We start from the raw sequence: 19,995 nt of genomic DNA, 5'->3' as shown, positions 1-19,995 counted from the left end.
GAGTCCTCCTTATGTAGATTGCAGGTGGTCCAGAATACTGCGGCATGCCTGGTCCTCAATGCCCCTCCAAAAACCTCTTCCCTGCCTCTCCTTTGCCAATTGCACTGGCTCCCAGTTCGGAAGAAGGTAAAATGTAAAATCTGCTGCACGGTGCACAAGGCCTTATATAATATCAGCCCTTCGTACCTTGCAGAGAAATTCACTCCTTTTGTGCCCTCCTAATCCCTCCGCTCGGGAACTAAATCCCTTCTCATAGTTCCCCAAGTCAGAAGAGCCATATTAGGTGGTAAAACCTTCTCCCACCTGGCCCCTCTCTACTGGAAACAGCTTCTCATTGATCTGAGACTGTGTTCGGATCATCTTCAGTTCAGTTCAGGAAGCGCCTTAAGACTATTCTGTTCTGATTATACTTTTTAGCTAACCCTGCAGTCATGTCCTCAGCGCAGAGATACTCCTTTGGGGGTCGATTCAGGCGCTTTATAAATAAATAAAATAAAATAAATTCTTCCTTTTTTCAGAAGAAACTACTTACATGAAATCCTCCTTTCTAAGGCTTTAGACCACATCTCACATTTTATTATTTTTCTTTGCAGTTTACTACCAAAAAAAGGCATATGTGCTAATAATACTTACTTTAGCCAGAATACAGCTATCACGGACCAAAAAAAAGGAGGGGAGGAGATTTTAGCAGTAGAGGTGACGCTATAAAACATGGAACAAGGGCTATAACAAGAACAGCTAACCTTAAGGTCATGTAAGGGGGCATCTCTGCAGCCCATACACTCCCCAAAAAGCACCCTTAGCATGATGGGAGATTAGTTTAGAAACAGTTGTGGAAGTCTTTTTGATACATAATTTTGAGTACCAATCTATGTCGAGAATTAATGATTTTTAATGATTGATTCTTGATGCAAATGCTGAATTAATAACATTGCAGTTGAAATGATTTTCAGTCTCCGCAGAGCACAGAACACTGTGGCGTAACTGGTTATTTTCCTTAGATTTCATGAATTGTGAATGGACTTTTCTTCTTGTCCTCTTTGTTGCAAAATAACTAAGCACTTTTCAGCTGTAGTTCCCATGTGGGATTCAAAGAATTCATTGGTGTATGAGTTATTGTTCAAGTAATGTTTATTATTCTGATGTGTATCTCCTGATAACAACTCTGGACAGAAACGGTGCAGAAGCTACTCAATGCTTTGTCAGAAGTGGGTTAGTGTAATGAACTTATTGAATAAAATGCTTTCTCTAATCATGCCACTGCGATACTACAGGCCTTGCTTGTTAATTATGCTGCAATTCTGTATAAAAACCCTTGGCTTTGGGGGTGAGCCAGAAGACTTTCCGGGTATACTAGGGGCTATGTTCACTTTTAGAGATACTCTTCCCTTTCTATTAGAGAAGCTGTCTGTTTTCCTTAAAATTCTGACAGTTAAAATGTAAGAGATTTTCCTGAACATCTTACAGCTATGGATGCTGTCCATTTCTTTTATGATTTTGCTGTTCATTTGGGACTTAGAATATCTCTGAATTCTGACTATGTACTCTTCATTTGAGCATTCATGGCATTTAAACTTTATTTCTGTACCGCTTGACTTTTGAGGGATTGTAATAAAATCTTTTAACTTTCCTCTGAAATAGAAATAAGTTATAAAGTGGTGTCAGTTATTTATTTTTGATATTATGGTAAACCAATGTTGTGCCTGATATTGAGGAGAGTGCTTTTTATCCCAAGATCAACTGTGGAGAAAAACCGCCAGAGGTAAATTTGGGGTGATCCAAAATCTGGGATGAGTTTGAAATTTGGGATTCAGGGTTCTCTTCCCACATAGTCCATACATTCTGCCATATAATAATTCTGATTCCCATTGGGGTGAAGTGGAGTCCACAAGAATGACAGAGTACATAAATATTAGAGATAATGCTAGAGAGCCACAGCAAATAAGTGGGCTTTGCTGAACCTAACCAGAGTATGGCTTCAATTGTTACACCATAAGCAAGGTAACTGTGCAAGTCGGATGTGATAAGCATATTTTTACAGAAGGGATGCAAGATGCCCAACAAATAGGTGAAGATCAAAGGGCGCAAAACATAGTTAAGAATGGACTCAGAGTATGAAGGACCATCAACCATAGAGCTAGCAGACACTCCCACACAACGTGTGGAAAAGTGTCTTGATTTGCTGTAGTGAGTAGGCATGTGCCAGACTTCAAGGGGTTAATGGCAAGAAGCCATATCCATATGTACTACCTGTGATGCAGAATTCTAAATGAGAAGACAGTTAGATACAACTAAACTTGATTGTGCACCATCCTTTTTTTGTGGAGTTTTCTATAGCACAAACTTGTCATGATTCTGCCACCCGTGTTTTACTACACCTAGAAAACTCCTTGTAAATAAAGGAGATCTTCCCTTAAAGAAACCCGCCCCTGTCCTGTGCATCCTGCACTCCTTTATGTGTATGAGTATGTTTGGTGCGTACTGTGTTAAATGCCAACTTGATATACAATTGCATAATTTACAATTGCATTCTGAGATTATATCAATGCTTGTTTTCATTTGAGTCATTATAAATGCGAAAGTTCGTTGTCACTGTTGCTTACGATCACACTATCACTAAAAGCCAAAAAAGAAACCATGTTCTCACGCTGTGTGCATGTTTTAACACAGCACGAGAGGGTAATCTGAAAAGGAAAGACTTTCGGGAGCTTTAAAAGTTGCACGCATAGTCCCTCGCGCTGTGTTCAGTCTGAGCACAACGTAAGGGCGAGGTTCACGCAGATGGCAGAGCGGACGTCCTAGGGTGTGGCAAAACTATAAAATCCACACCCGGACTTCCAGAAGGTGCTTAGCCTTCCGGACAGCTTCAGAGGAACATTGCGTTTAACTGAATGCTTACCTGAGATTTCCAGAGTGATTTCGGGCCTTAAGGACATCGGTGCTGCGTACCAGTCAGAGTCTTCAGGAATCCATGATGCACCTGCTAAACAAAGAAAGAAGAAAGCTAAGTACAAATTTATTTTCTTTAAAGGCGCCCAACGCTAGCTAAAGACAACTCTTCAAGAAAGAACAATTTGTGGACTCTTTTTAAAAAAAGAAGGGAATAAGAGATTTACAGATGAAAAGACAAGTTTAAAGCAATACAACGTGTACAGTTAAAAGGTTGTAGAATGTTTCTGTTTGTTTGGTCTAAATGTTAATTTTAGGAAGCGCTCAACGTGAAGTCGAATTGTGTATCAAGCAGGGGAATGCTAAGTAAGTAAATTCAGGAAAGGTTTGATTAATAAGAAAGTCTGAAAAAAGGAAAAGCACTGATTTCATGTTATTGTTTCACAGAATATTTGAAGTATTGTCCAAGGCAAAAGATCAAGGGGTGACAACTCAATCAAAATACAAGCCTCAAAAAGACTTCAACCACTTTCAGCCCAACTCGACTTCGCTCACCAGGACATCCACGACTTCCAGGACGCAAAACTTAATACAAGTAGATCGCAGGTAGGAATCTAAGAATAGACACCATTCGGATTTTGTTTGATGTTCTTCAAATAACAAAATTTACATAATTGAACAAAAAGTTAAAGGGGAGCTTCTTGTTGCTTCGCAGGTCGACTACAAGAAAAGAAACCTTAGCGTCCGATTCCGGCCTTCCTCCCTGACTATTATCTTCCATCCTAGTGTTATAAAAGACTCACAGGTTGTAGGATAGGGTTTCTGGGAGTTTGGCACATAGCGTCTCTGCAAAACCAATCAAGCACCTTACAGATAAGGGTTCGAGAATTCGCAGGTAAGAGTGCTTGATACAATCTGACAGAAGGCTAAGCCCACGGACTTAGTTTTGCCCAGACGCTATGGATCAAACATCTCAGAATTCGTTACAGCAAATAGCCGCAATGTTAGCTGAAATTAGAACTGAAAATGCTGAATTGCGAAGAGAGGTAACAGCAATTCAGAGTAGGTTGCAGGCTCCTAGTCCTTCAACATGGACCTTTTCCTCTGATAAAAAATCCTATTTAAAACCATCTGCGTTTCAACCCACTTTGCAAACCTTGTACAGTGGGAATACTACACCTTCAACTTCTGCTAATACCCAGATTCAGGTAGTGACACCAGTTACAGTACCTTTAGCACCCCCAGAAAGGTTTTTTGGAGATTGTAATAAGTTTACAATTTTTATGAATCAGTGCCAGTTACATTTCGTGGCAAAACCAGCCACATTTCCTGATGATTCCTCCAAGGTTGCCTTCGTTCTCTCGTATTTGGGAGGAGACGCAGCTTTGTGGTCTGTACCATATGTAGAAAGGAATGATCCACTTTTAAATGACTTTAGACGGTTCAAATTAGCCATGAAAAAATTATTTGCAAAACATGTTTTTGTTCAATCCGCTGATCACGAACTGCTTAATTTAAAACAAGGATCATCAGATCTTTTGCATTACATCTCTACCTTTAATAGACTAGTCATTGAAGCAGAATGGCCAGAGGAAAAACGTGTGTCCTTGTTCTATCGCGGTTTGCGAGAAGAATTAAAAGATATGGTAACACAAATCTTAGATCCACCAACCGATTGTGAGGAATTCATTGATCTAGTAGTTAAATTAAATCATAGAATTTTTGAAAGGAAAGGTGAAAGAGGTAAAACTGACAACAGAATGATTTGGTTTAAAGAAAGGACAAACACTAAGAATGAATCCTCCACTCCCAAATTAGATACTGTAGAACCTATGCAAATTGGGACCATTAGAGGACCTTTGTCAAAAGATGAGAAGGAGAAGCGTAGGAAATTAAATCAATGCTTGTACTGTGGAAAAACAGGACATTTTGTAAAAGACTGCCCCACACGTCCAGTGAAACCAAAGACTAAATTCACAGATGTTGTAGCTACACAACAGTCGGAAAACTAGAGTACTCGGTAGACAAAGAGGTCAATTTACCAAGTGCATATACTAGTTTGGCCTCCCTAACACCAACTGCCTCTCATTGCCATCTAAGCCTGCGAATTTTGCTTCAGTCACAAAACGATAGAACTCGATCTTGGTCCATAGATGCCTTAATTGACTCAGGAGCTACTGGAAACTTCATAGACACCCAGTTGTTTAGTAAGTTGTGTTTACAAAAGATTGTGACGGTTTCTCCAGAAATAGTTAGAGCAGTGGACGGTAAGGAATTGACATCTGGACCAATACAACATCATACTGAGTTATTGAACATGACTTGTGCTAAAAAACATGTAGAAGAAATAGCCTTTGATATAATCGATGCTCCACAGTTTGGTTTAATTTTAGGCATTCCTTGGCTTGTACAACACAATCCTTATATAGATTGGACTAATAGAACCATATTGTTTAAATCAGACTTCTGTCATGCTAAATGCTTTCAGCAATTCCCAGGTCCTGAATTGTTAATACAAGGATATGATTTTCCTAAGGAATCAAAGAGTGTTTTGATTATTGCTGAAGTTCCTGAAGAGTACCATGATCTGTTGGATGTTTTTGATTAAAAAAAAGCCAACACCCTACCACCTCACAGGGACTTTGATTGTCAAATAGATTTAGTTCCTGGTGCGACTTTACCGTGTAGCCGCATTTACGCGCTAACAGAAAAGGAAAACGAACATCTACGCAATTATCTTGATGAGTATTTAGCTAACGGCTCCATCAGGCATTCTAAGTCCCCAGTCTCTTCCCCCCTCTTTTTCATTCCGAAAAGGGAGGGGAATTGCGCGTGTGCATTGACTATCGCGCAATTAACAATGTAACGGTAAAAAATTGATACCCATTGCCGTTAATTCCTACATTACTGGATCAAATCAAAGATGCTACCATGTATACCAAGCTGGATCTACGCGGAGCATATCATCTGGTGAGAGTTCGAGAGGGCGATGAATGGAAAACAGCATTCCGTACTAAATTCGGACTATATGAATATCAAGTCATGCCCTTCGGACTCTGCAATGCTCCAGTCGCATTCCAGTTTTTTATAAATGAAGTTTTAAGAGAATTTCTTGACATCTGTTGCATCGTCTATATAGATGATATTGTCATTTATTCCAGAAATGAATCCGAGCATGTAAAGCAAGTACGAGCCATTCTTCAACAGCTTTTACAAAATTCTTTATTTGTAAAATTAGAAAAGAGCTTGTTCCACGTTACCACAGTAGATTTTCTTGGATATATCCAGCTGGCATCGAAATGGACCCAAAAAAGGTGCAAGCAATAATAGATTGGCCTAGTCCAACGTCAGTGAAACAAGTTCAAAGCTGTTTGGGTTTTGCGAATCTATAGGCGGTTCATAAATAATTTCTCACAAAGGATAACTTCAATCACTAAATTGTTAAGGAAAAACACAAAATTTGAATGGACTTCAGAAACTGAATTGGCTTTTCAAGATCTAAAGAACCAATTCACTTCTGCCCCAATATTAAAACACCCAAATCCCACTCAGCCTTTCATTGTAGAAGCAGATGCCTCCCAATTTGCAAAAGGAGGCATTTTATCTCAAAGGAGCAAAAGTTCTGGCCAAATGCATCCAATCGCATATTTCTCTAGAAAATTATCTCCTACGGAACAAAATTATGCAATAGCCGACAGGGAATTATTGGCCATAAAAGCTGTGTTTAAAGAATGGCGACACTACTTGCTGGGGGCTCGTCATCCAGTGACAATATATACCGATCATAGAAATTTACAATCACTTAGATCTGCTAAAGCTTTATCTCCTCGCCAGTTGCGCTGGACACTGTTCTTTAATGATTATGATTTCATCATCACTTACCGCCAAGGGAAAGAAAACAACAAGGCAGATGCGTTATCCAGAATAGGTATAAGTGATGATTTAAATGTAAAACAAGAAACTATACATCTGGTGATTTCAGCAGATCGCTTTGTTGTAGGTCTCATTGATTCTGATGTAATTCCTGATATAGAAAATTCTCTAAAAACTCAATCAAAAGAAGACTGGAACAAAGATTATCCGCTATTACAATGGAAAGAAAATGTATTGTACATGCACGATCAGGTATTTGTGCCCGTTGAGTCACTTCAAAAACGTGTTATGCAAACATATCATGATTTATACCTGTCAATCCATCCAGGAGAAACCAAAATGTACCAACTACTTAAAAGACGATTTTGGTGGCCAACTATGCTCAAAGATGTTAAAAGCTATGTAGAGACTTGTACTGTTTGTAGTCAAAACAAATCTAGTCATCAATCTCCTAGTGGTCTGCTTTTGCCTCTACCTGTACCTCCACAGCCATGGCATACAGTATCACTTGGTTTTATTGTGGAATTGCCTCGCACTAAATCTGGATTCACCACAATTCTGACTGTTGTTGATCATTTTTAGGCTGTGGGGTTTTAGGTTTAAACCTATAATAACTGATAAAACCCCACTGAAAGAAAAATAGCCCTCACCGGTGAAAACATATAAACACTGAAAAAACACCTGCACAACCACAAAATAAATGCCAATCAAAGACAGAAAAAAGAGAGTGAAAGAGTAATTTTTTTTCTTCCTGAAGAGGTCAATACAATTTAACTTTGTTATACAAGCTAGCAGTAAGAAAGACTGGCTAACATTATTCTGCTTGAGTTTTGTTCTTTAGGGATGCCACTAAAATATTGTTTCTCCTTCCTTTTACTTTTTCCAGTTTGTGACCTTTGGTCTAAAGATGCAGGGTTTAGTTTCACATTTTAGGTGTAGTTTAATTATTTTATAAACTGAAGAGAATCAGGAAATATCAAACTCATATTTGATATTTTAGCTGTATTTGATTCTTTCACTGATAGGTAAAATGGCTTGTTTCATAAAAATCTTTCCTAATATGTGTCATCACATTTACCCAGAGAGAATGGGTAAAAACCCTTAATACATCAGACCATAGTTTCTAGTGGGTCAGTATTGATAGTAGGTGAATTACCAACACTTCAGGCTTTAAACATTCAATGCAAGGTTTAGTGACAAGCATGGTTCCCTCTAACCTGCGCGCCTGAGCGGCAGCGCACACCTAGGTTTCCCTCCGCGCAGACACCTACTATCTGCGCGCACTACAAAGGATTCCACGCATTCAGTAAATACTTTACTGGAGCCTCTGAAGTGCGGCTCCTGGTGATGCTGCTCCGCTTCCAAATGCATTTCTAAAGACGTGTTTTTCATCTTTAGAAATGCTAATGGGGACGTTTAAATGCCTGCAACGCTGTTATAAAACAGCAGGAGACAATTCCCAGAGCTTTTTCTGCAGCCCTTGTCCCGTTTGCAAAGTCCACGGACCTCTGGCTCCTCCACATAGCTGCCAGGGTTTCAGATTGCCATGTGTGACATCTTTGTGATTCTAGAGTAATTATGAGTGCATTTCAATGACTATGAGTGACACTGAAAATGTCATTATAAATAAAATTGAGACCATTTTTGCTGAATGTATAGAAGAAATCTTTCAAGCTTTTAAAGTGAAGTAAAGGGGGTATAACATATAATTAAACTGCCGTTAATCAGGTCACAAATGGGCAATTTGGAAAGTACCAGGGATTGCGACTGCAAGGTTTAACGTCCCAAAGAAACATATGTGTTTACCTTTCGTATTACGCACTGTGGGACACATTTCAACTTGGAAGGAGGAGGAGGCACGAAAGGGGCATCTCCCACCTTACGAATAGTGATGATACTTATCCGTGCTTTGAGGGGTCCCATGAATCAGAAGCTGATTAATGATGCAAACGTTTTGTGAATTGTTCTGATCTGTTCCTTTGTAGTACGAGGGCATTTTACATCCCTGTAAAGAGAGCCTGAGCTGTAAACAATCTCTTTTGTACATTAAGAGATGTTCACTAAAAAATCAGCTTCACAGATTTGGGATATCCGTAGTTATCCCTAACATGGTTCCCTCTAACCGAAATCGATGACATTCAGAAACTAAAACAAGATATTTATCCACTGTACCAGTAAATATATCGATCCAAAACATTAGTATTGCTAAATCTCTCTCATGTAACAGATAGCAATGGCATTACATGCTGTGTCAGATACGTTCTTTTTTGTCGCCCGACTGATCTGAAAAAATAATGCCTGCATGTTCGTTTTTGTATGTGATTAATTTTACTGGTCAGGCATAGGAAGTAGAGCGGTGTGAAAGCCCACGTATTTAAGATGCAACATCATACTTATTGTTTAGGTCCAATAAAAAATATAGCATCCTACAACACTGAAAAGGAAGCTAGTAAAATTTGCTTTACTAGAGAACCCATAATAATACGTTGATTTTTTTATATAGCATTTTTCACTGCACTTTTGGCGCTTCTCACTTCTCTATGTAACAGGTGTTTCCTAAACTAATGGCATTCAATTTATCGAGAGAAAAATCAAGCAATGAAGACAAGGGGAACACATAAATATCAGAGAGTTCACCCATTTGAGCAATGAGAAACTAAGTTAACTACTGCAAAATGTAAGAAATATAAACTACTTTGCGTTATCAGACTCTAGCCAATATTGCAGACGAAAGATAAGGCACACTAAAAGCTGCGTGACTCGCAGACTCACACACAGCGACATGATCAGTAAGCACAGCTGCATTCGAAGGCTGAGAGTGGGAGACATGCATTAGGTCACAACTAAGCAGGCAGCTGTACTTATTGGGAAGACACTGTGATTGACATGAGCCACACTTTACATGTACAACTGGGTGAGATGTTCACCTATGTTTGCACCGTCTGTTTCCATTAGAATACTTGCTCAAAATTCTTTGCATTTTAAGAAGATGGCCTAATAAATGGAAAGTAAACTGTGCCATTTAATTGGGCACCAAGAATAAACCGGACACAGCCTACGCTATTTTACAAGACACTCTAATGAATATTTGATCCCAATGGGATATAGTTTGCTGTGCTCTGATAGCTGATCAGGCTGGCCGGGCAGACTGAGGGTTTCTGGATTAGCTAAGTGAAGAATCCACCTTCATGTGCGGTTTCTGACTTTTTTCCCTCTGTATGTAAGGAAGAGAGACCTGCAGCTGTCAAGAAACAAGGGGGGCATGGGCCCTTGACCAAGAAATAAAACAAGCCACAAACTGCTTCAGATACCCGCTCTCCCAAGGCTCCACTGAGAGACACCCAAGGCGCAGCGGAACACAGGCCATGAGGATATATCAATATAAAACTAAACACTGAACTGACTGGGAACATGGACAACAGCAATTGGGGGGCCCCGCTGGCCGTAAACAATGATTATGCTGAGTACCGTTGACTGACTGGCTCAGTCCTGTGGCAATGATTCTTCTGCTCAGCCCTGATTACACACATCTATCCATGATGGCGCCGGTGGGGCCGGGTCCGGTAGCAGCTGCCAGATACCACAGGTGTGCAAGCTACTAAAAGTTTTGCGGCAGTCAGCCATGGGGATGGTATCACAATTGGTCCATCGGCCAACCTTGATCTGCGTGGCGGCCCACCCGCTCCCGCCTTAGGAAGCTGAAGCCAGGCCCATCTAAAGTCACTAGCCAGTCAAGACACTAGGTAGCAATTGGGCTCTGACCCATCCTCCTCTGACGTTTGGGATATCGCGGCATGTTGGTGTATTTGTAACATTGTAGCACACCACTCTCTACAGCTGAACTAAGCTACAGCTCAGCCAAAGAGCACCCTTAGTTTGCCGGCAGCAGCGCACATCGCACGCTGCCACTGCAGCTTGTATGGTGCTTTATAATTATAGCAGCGCTCTCAGCTTTATAGCTGAGGCGCTATAATGCATGACTTTGCATTTCACTGCGGTGATGCGGATCACCACACTGAAATGTGTTAGTATAATGCCTGATGCATGGTACTTGGCAGAGCTGCCTCTGCCTTTTGCTTTCTCCTTCTGTGTCTGGCTGTGGCATCACACATGCTTGTCTGAGGCCTTATCAGTCGGTATGCTGGTTGGTCTCAGTTCAGCAGCCTCTGCTATTTTTGCTGGCTATTCACCTCTGCAGTGACTTGTTAAACACTCATCACCAGCATGCCTCTGACCAGGCCACCTCCTGATTTCTCCAGTTCTTCTCTTTTTTTGCACTGTGTGGCATCACTGGCTTCACATGTGCATTTACTGTTTGTAAGATGCTGCGTTCCAGTACAGCACCTTCAGCTGTTATTGTTAGTCAGTTAACCCCTTGGGCGCGGCCGCGATTCTGCGCCTGCGCAGCACTTCTGAAGAGTGGGCGGGTTCATGACGGCCCCTAGCCGTCATCAGCACACACCCAACGTGTTGCATGACGGACGGGGGCCGTCATCAGCATGGAAGGGGTTAAATATGTAGTGACTCCTAAAATGCTCCCTACTGCATGCTGCCATTCACATTCGTGTCTCCCGCCTCAAGCTGCTCAATATGTTAGTTTTTCATTCCACTTCTCGAAACTGTCCGGAGTGCTGCAGTAAGTGCCGATGACACTTTGGCAGCGATTACACACACAGCAGCAGGGCTAGTTCTAGGGTTGATTTGGAACAAGTGAGTGCCCTTTTCGTATCTTTTATTAGTGAAACAGGTTATTGCCAACTGCATATACATGACAAAGCAAAAGATGAACAAATAGGGCAAACATTTTAGGCGTAGCAGAGAGTACACTCTAAGTGGCAACTGAAAATGCCTGCCAAGGCACTAAGTACTTAAAAGATCATCAGGCGTTTAGGTGCATTTGGGGAATGATTTCGTAATATTACTTATCTGTTATAAAAACAAACGTCAAGTACTTCGGAACGTGAGCCAGAAAGCAAGGACTGTCCGTGGACTTCCCAAACAATAGGTCTTTGCCTTTGCCCACAAATCAGTTCACAAAGTTCTCCCACTCACCTCCATTAGAAAAGTTGCTAATCAACATATTTCAAACAATCATAAGCTTTTGTAAAGTATCTTTATTTCAATCAATCAATCACTCAGCATTTTTTGTGTGCAGCGCTGTCACCCCAAAGGATACCTGGGTGCTGGTATGCAAGGCCTCAATCAAAAAGCCAAGTTTAGAGTTTGTTTCTGAACTTCACCAGGGAAGGTGTCCTGGGGGGAAGGAGGGGCACTGGGCAGCAGGAGGAGGAAAACGGCAGGAAGCGGGCAAGAGACGAGCAGAAAAAAGCAAAACAGAGAGCAAGAAGTAAGCAGTAAAGGCAAACAGAGGGTGAGAAATGAGCAGAGAAGGCACCAACCGAGGGCAAGAAATTAAAAGAAAAGGCAAAAAGAGGGCAAAAAATAAGCGGAGAAGGCACAAACAGAGGGCAAGAAATTAGCTGCTTTGTTTAACTTTATTCTTGGACACATATGTCTGCCATTTTTAGCAGATAGCATGTTGTATTTTTTCTACTTTTATTCTTTCAATTTATCTTGAAAATGTGGCTCAACTTGTGTATGTGCCGGAATATGGTTGTGTAAGTTGGTGAATGCAAGAATGAATAAGTGATTTATGGATGCATAAGTGCAAGGATAATTGACAGGGTGCATGTGTGATGACTTATTCAGTGTTTAAACCAATCAGTGACCAAAAAGTCACTTTAAATTAAAAGCAAGGCTTATTGACAGTGCCAATGCTTGTTATTTACCTATAAGTGGTAGCGGATCGACTTGCCTTGTTGCACATCTTATCACTCAGTTGCGCACACAGGCAATTAAAGAGTGCACACCAACATTCTATTGCCGCACATAAGAAAGAAAAATTAGAGGGAACATTGGTGACAAGTATATATATCACCAATCATCTGGGATAGAGGTGAAAACATGACACCAGACTTTTGGAAAACATGGAACGCAGTGTCACTTGTAATGCTCTGCAAAAAAAGGTTCTTTCCAAGTTCAACAAAGATTGGAGTGATATTGTTTGTATTTGCAGTGATTCAGCTATGTATATAAAAAAGTTGTGTGATGACCTGTCAAATTGATACCCGAGCTGAAGTGATTCCCTGTAGGAGATCCTTGCCACTTGTTAGGTGGTATGCTGAAAGCATCTTTATAATCTTCAGCATTAATAAGGGATGCTATTGACTTTTTAGTCCATTCTGGTGCACTGTTTTCTTATGCACAGGAACTAAAACGCAAATATTTATCATTTTGTGCTTTATGTGGAATCAAAGAAAGAGTCATCCCAACTGTGTCCCTTAGCTGATGGTTCTCATCCCAAGGGGCTGTGAATGCTGAGAGGGCCTTTTCACAGAAGTTTACATGGGAAGGAAAGAGCGAGCGCACATGACCCAAAGACTCACTGAAGAAGTATTGTATGGTGTACTACAATAAGATTAATTTGCAAAAATCTATTTTGACCTCATATACACTATCTGTACACTGTTTATATACCATGTTCTTTCAGTGCAGAAAGCAAGCAATAATAAAAGCAAAACGCTCTATAAACACCGGAAAAACACTTTTTCTGTTGTTTTTAGTGGCACGAAAATGTGTAACCACTGATAACAACTGTTTTTTAAGATATTGAAAACACTGAAAAAAAACCACCAGAATTTACCAAAAATAGAAACTGAAAACAGGAAAGCCTAATAATTTTTCACAATATGCTCATTTCATTCCCCTAAAAAAGCTTCCTTCCGCCATAGAAATGGCTCATATTTTTGTGGAACAGATTGTTAAGTTACATGGTCTTCCATCCATAGTGATTTCGGACAGAGGCCCTCAGTTTATTTCTCATTTTTTGTAAAACTTGGGGAAGTCTCTAAATATGGAAGTGCACATGTCTTCTAGCTATCATCCACAAACAGATGGTTTAACTGAACGCACAAATCAAACTATTGAACAATTCCTGCGATGTATGTTGGTTACTTGTGATCAGGAATGGTCTGAAATTTTATGGGCTACAGAATTTGCTTACAATAACTCTGATCACTCTTCTATTGGAATGTCTCCTTTTTTCTGTGTACATGGTTTTCATCCAAAAGACATGTTAGGTGTAAGTAAGAACTCAACCTTCATTCCAGCAGTTACCGAGTATGTGAACCACTTAGTTGCTGTTCAGCAAAAGGCTCAACAACACTTACAACATGCAAAAGAAACCCAAAAGTTGTTTGCTGATAAACATCGTTCTAATCCACCATTTTATTCAGTGGGAGACAAAGTATGGTTAGCAACCAAGAATCTAAAATTAAAGTGTCATAAAACCTTTCGTCCAAGATTCATAGGCCCATTCACCGTAGAAAAGGTAATCAATCCTGTTTGTGTGAAATTACAATTACCAACAACTTATCAGATTCATCCGGTATTCCATGTATCTTTGATTAAACCATGCAATCCAGAAACTAGATTACTAGATCATCCCCCGGCAATAAAAGTAGACGGGATGCCTGAATTTGAAGTTAAAGCTGTACTAGATTCAAAAAGGATTAAAGGTAAACTATTTTACTTAGTTTCAGAAAAAGGACAACGGTGGAGGATTCCCGACAGAACAGCACCTGGTCAAATATTCTCACAATATTAGTTTAGACCCACACTATAGTATATGGGCCAATATGTGTGCACACTTCAAAAACACCCACCGTTACAATGTTGGTTCAAGACATGAACTATGGTATAATTTAAACAAGGTCAAGGTGCACCACTTTAGAAATTGTAGAAACTGATAACTTTGATGAGGTTAACAGCAATAATCACATTCGTTTGTTACTTGTGTTCTTCAAGAGTTCTTTATTGAGTTCAGTTGAGAGTAAAAAATACACACAGGAGCTACAGCCGACGCGTTTCGTCCTCTTGGGACTTCTTCAGGGAACAATAAAGGATGAGATAATGTCCTTGTATCCTCTCCCGCAGTTATTAGGATTCGTGAAAATGTCTGTGACGTTTAAACTGTGCTCAAATAGGCATCCTGTTCAACAAAATATTTTCTGTGGAGGAAACTGATCTGTCTGCGCCGTTCTTGATCTTAGGCGAAAGGTATCTAATTGTAGTCTCGTTCTGCAAAAGCTCTTTAATAGGGGTATTTCAATCTTGTACATATGAGTCCTCCTGCTTAGACACTCTTGATAAAGTGAGCTAAACCATCCCCTGGTTCCTAGAGCAGCATGCAATATAACGTCCTCCTCCGTCAGGTAGCAGCTGTCTAAGCAGGAGGACTAATAAACACTTCCCTCTACAACAAGTTAACAATTATAGATAGTCAGACAGAATCTACATCCTGTGCCTTTTACCCTGGTTCCAGCTCTACTTGGACTATCATCCACAGTTTGATGAGAATCATATGTACAAGATTGAAATACCCCTATTAAAGAGCTTTTGCAGAACGAGACTACAATTAGATACCTTTCGCCTAAGATCAAGAACGGCGCGGACAGATCAGTTTCCTCCACAGAAAATATTTTGTTGAACAGGATGCCTATTTGAGCACAGTTTAAACGTCACAGACATTTTCACGAATCCTAATAACTGCGGGAGAGGATACAAGGACATTATCTCATCCTTTATTGTGCCCTGAAGAAGTCCCAAGAGGACGAAACGCGTCGGCTGTAGCTCCTGTGTGTATTTTTTACTCTCAACTGAACTCAATAAAGAACTCTTGAAGAACACAAGTAACAAACGAATGTGATTATTGCTGTTAACCTCATCAAAGTTATCAGTTTCTACAATTTCTAAAGTGGTGCACCTTGACCTTGTTTAAACTATTTTACTTAGTAGATTGGAACGGTTACGGTCCAGAAGACCGTTCTTGGGAACCTTTAGCCAATTTGAAAAATGCCCCAAGGATTCTTAGAACCTTTCATATCAAATACCCTGAGAAACCAAAACCTGTCCCTATGGTATTAGGGGGGATTCTACGGGGAGGGTACTGTCATGATTCTGCTACCCGTGTTTTACTACACCAAGAAAACTCCTTGTAAATAAAGGAGATCTTCCCTTAAAGAAACCCGCCCCTGTCCCGTGCATCCTGCACTCCTTTATGTGTATGAGTATGTTTGGTGCGTACTGTATTAAATGCCAACTTGATTTACAATTGCATAATTTACAATTGCATTCTGAGATTATACCAATGCTTGTTTTCATTTGAGTCATTATAAATGCCAAAGTTCGTTGTCACTGTTGCTTACGATCACACTATCACTAAAAGCCAAAAAAGAAACCATGTTCTCACGCTTTGTGCATGTTTTAACACAGCACGAGAGGGTAATCTGAAAAGTAAAGACTTTCGGGAGCTTTTAAAGTTGCACGCATAGTCCCTCGCGCTGTGTTCAGTCTGAGCACAATGTAAGGGCGAGGTTCACGCAGACAACAAAGCGGACGTCCTAGGGCGTGGCAAAACTATAAAAGCCACACCCGGACTTCCAGAAGGTGCTTAGCCTTCCGGACAGCTTCAGAGGAACATCGCGTTTAACTGAATGCTTACCTGAGATTTCCAGAGTGATTTCGGGCCTTAAGGACATCGGTGCTGCGTACCAGTCAGAGTCTTCAGGAATCCATGATGCACCTGCTAAAGAAAGAAGAAAGCTAAGTACAAATTTCTTTTCTTTAAAGGCGCCCAACGCTAGCTAAAGACAACTCTTCAAGAAAGAACAATTTTTGGACTCTTTTTTAAAAAAGAAGGGAATAAGAGATTTACAGATGAAAAGACAAGTTTAAAGCAATACAACGTGTACAGTTAAAAGGTTGTAGAATGTTTCTGTTTGTTTGGTCTAAATGTTAATTTTAGGAAGCGTTCAACGTGAAGTCGAATTGAGTATCAAGCAGGGGAATGCTAAGTAAGTAAATTCAGGAAAGGTTTGATTAATAATAAAGTCTGAAAAAAGGAAAAGCACTGATTTCATGTTATTGTTTCACAGAATATTTGAAGTATTGTCCAAGGCAAAAGACCAAGGGGTAACAACTCAATCAAAACACAAGCCTCAAAAAGACTTCAACCACTTTCATCCCAACTCGACTTCGCTCACCAGGACATCCACGACTTCCAGGACGCGAAGCTTCATATAAGTAGATTGCAGGTAGGAATCTAAGAATAGACACCATTCGGATTTTGTTTGATGTTCTTCAAATAACAAAATGTACATAATTGAACAAAAAGTTAAAGGGGAGCTTCTTGTTGCTTCGCAGGTCGACTACAAGAAAAGAAACCCTAGCGTCCGATTCCGGCCTTCCTCCCTGACTATTATCTTCCATCCTAGTGTTATAAAAGACTCACAGGTTGTAGGATAGGGTTTATGGGAGTTTGGCACATAGCGTCTCTGCAAAACCAATCAAGCACCTTACAGGTAAGGGTTTGAGAATTCGCAGGTAAGAGTGCTTGATACAATCTGACAGACTAGCCATGAAGGTATCGGAGCACTTTACATGAGCACCAGTTGCGTTACAGATGGACACATTCATTTTTGTTAGGCAAGGAGAAATTAAGTGATTTGCCCAGAATTACAGGATGTTCAGTGTCCCTGCCAAGACTCAAACCTGGTTCCCCAGCTCTGAGGTCGACCTCTCTAGCTGTTAGGCCAGAAAGCAGCTGAAAGGAGATGGACAATACCAGCCTCCCGTGTACCCCAGATTCAGAGTGGGACACAATTTTTCTTTAAATAGATTGTATAGTGTATAATCTCTTGTTGGGGCCTGATCAAGAATTGCAGGACCTGAAAAAGAAGTGTGAACTTTGAAGGAATTATGGCTGTATTGCAGGTGCCTGTCATAATGTGTAGAATATGATCATATGACAAGAATTGTGAGGGAAAATGTTCCCGTCAGGTTTGAGGAGATTAAACGACTTGAAGGTAAAGTCTGTGTACTTGTTTCCCACCAAAGGGGACCCACTCACATCTACTTACTTGATACGTTTGCAGATGGTGGAGGAACTGGTCCCAGATGAGCATGTCTGGAAGGAGCATATTTGTCAATTTAAGTTGGCCCAGCCTGTGGGTGGTAGGATCAGTTTTTATCCCAGAGAGCCAAACAAATGGGAGATCAGAGTGGACAGCAGCTCTATCTACATGCCAATAAGGACAGTTACAGTGTACCATCATGCCTCGTGCCTCTTGGCAATTTAGAAATTGTAGCACATTGTGGACTTGTTCAAAGAACATGGCCCAAATCTAATGAGAAATTGTGCATAAACCCCCAGATTCATCAAGAACACATTTTGCTATTCCTTAATAGCGAAAAATACCGATTCGCTTTTAAGGAATATCAAAATGCTATTCATCAAGAAATCACTTCAAAAATAGCGTTTTCTAATAATTCCTTAATTGCAACTCGCAAATTGCGAGTCGCAATTAAGGAATATCTCCCCATTCATTCCTATGGGCCTAGAGGCCCATAGGAGTGAATGGGAAGACAATCTCAATTTGCTAATCGCAATTAGCGATTCGCAAATTGAGATTGCGATTTCAAGGGTGCAGGGGTGTCCAAAGGACACCCTGTTGCACCCCTGAAATTGATGTGTGCACATATGTTGCGCACACACATGCCCTTAGGGCATGTGTGCGCGCAACATGAAACTTTGAAAAATGCACTTTAGTGCATTTTTCAACGTTTTTGCTATTTACCACGTAGTTAGACTTCGCGGTAAATAGCGGCCCCAGATTGCGAATTCGCAATTTTAAAATGGTTCATGAATTGCATTTAAGGAATCTCAAATTGAGATTCCTTAAATGCAATTAATCGCAATTTAGCGATTTGTAGAATTGTGAATTTTGCATTTGGGATGATGAATCCCAAATGCAACAAGCATTTACAATGCAACGGTTTCGCCTTTGGAAAAGTTAGAGCTATTGGCATTGTAAATGACAACATTTTTATTTATGTGTTGGCTTTGAAAACATAAATAAATGGCATTGTCATTTACAAAGCCAATAGCCTAATCTCTCGCAAATGCGACACCTATTGCATTTGTACCCACACACACACACACAAAACCGGGTCACAAGCAGGCAACAGAGGCACACACAAAAACGGGTCGCAAGCAGGCAACAGAGGCACACACAAAACTGGTGTATTTATTTTTTAAACACCTTTTTGGTATTTACCCATATTTATTTTGTATTTTGAGAATAAATTGAGCCGTAAAATTGTATATTTTTACACTTAGTTTACTAATAAATATGCATTCATACTTTTCTGCCTGGCACGTTTTACAGCCCAGCCAAGTTTCCCAGGACAATGCGCATTCCAGTTTTTTCTTTGAATCTGGGACTTCTTGTCTTGTTCATACCATTACAAAACCAGGAGTACACATCCCAGAATTCAAGGGAAAAAACACGTGGACTGGAGAGGGCAATACTCTTGACGTGAGGGCTTACTTTACACCCCAGGTACACTCAGTAAGTTTAGTAGACAAACGGTACATCACTATTTCAAAAAAAGGTTTCCAGATGAAAAATACCCTTCTTCATGCATCTCATTTATGAGATAACTGCACCCAAGCCGAACACGAAGCGATGTTCCATACGCTGGCTTTTTCATGCCTGGCACAAGTTACTATGATGAACAGGTGGGTATTATATATATTCCCATCAGATAAATATTTTGTCTACATATCTATCTCAGGAGGCCAACTGGTTGATCTACGGCACCCTTTTTTCTACTCTAAATTCGTATATATGCAGATCAAAACAAGTGTCACATTTTTAATCGTATGCTACTGTATTTATCCGATTCTACTTTTTTTATTAGACTATTTTGGCAGGGTTTGAATGATCACAGCAGGATTTTGTATTTGAGTGGGTGAAAGACTTCTTGCAGAATGTTAAACAAATGAAAGCAAGTCAAATGAGGAAATCCAAAGTGTAACACGAATCGTCATGTTTTCCAAAATCAGCCATTTTCCAAAAATCAGCACAGTAATAAATTACTCCTATCTAATTTATAAGACCTAAAACATTCAATGATAGCAAATACCTACAATAGGTACAATTAAATGACAAATACCTACAATAGGTACAATTAAATGACAAACTAAAAACTCTCCCAGTTAGCCTAAGACTATTAAAAAAGTAACAGACTTTAAGTGGCTATAGCCTAATACAAAGAGGGTAATAGACGCATACACTTGTCCAGGATTGTGATGCATGGTTTCCAAATAAA

At 40.2% G+C, this 19,995-nt stretch overlaps 2 long non-coding RNA genes across 2 annotated transcripts in view; one reads left to right on the top strand and one right to left on the bottom strand.

Annotated features, from left to right (window-relative positions):
* Positions 1-16,412, bottom strand: part of LOC144753060 (uncharacterized) — a 37,202-nt gene extending 20,790 nt beyond the window's left edge. The window contains exons 1-2 of the long non-coding RNA XR_013594187.1: positions 16,325-16,412; positions 2,900-2,983 (exon numbers count right to left, since the gene is read on the bottom strand). This is a non-coding gene — a long non-coding RNA (uncharacterized LOC144753060). The remainder of the gene's footprint in view (positions 1-2,899; positions 2,984-16,324) is intronic.
* Positions 1-19,995, top strand: part of LOC144753061 (uncharacterized) — a 473,043-nt gene that overhangs the window by 421,153 nt on the left and 31,895 nt on the right. The window lies entirely within an intron of this gene.

The sequence above is a fragment of the Lissotriton helveticus genome, chromosome 5_1 (genome assembly GCF_964261635.1).
Source record: "Lissotriton helveticus chromosome 5_1, aLisHel1.1, whole genome shotgun sequence".
NCBI classification, from domain to species: domain Eukaryota; kingdom Metazoa; phylum Chordata; class Amphibia; order Caudata; family Salamandridae; genus Lissotriton; species Lissotriton helveticus.
This window is presented reverse-complemented; position numbering and strand designations above follow the sequence as displayed.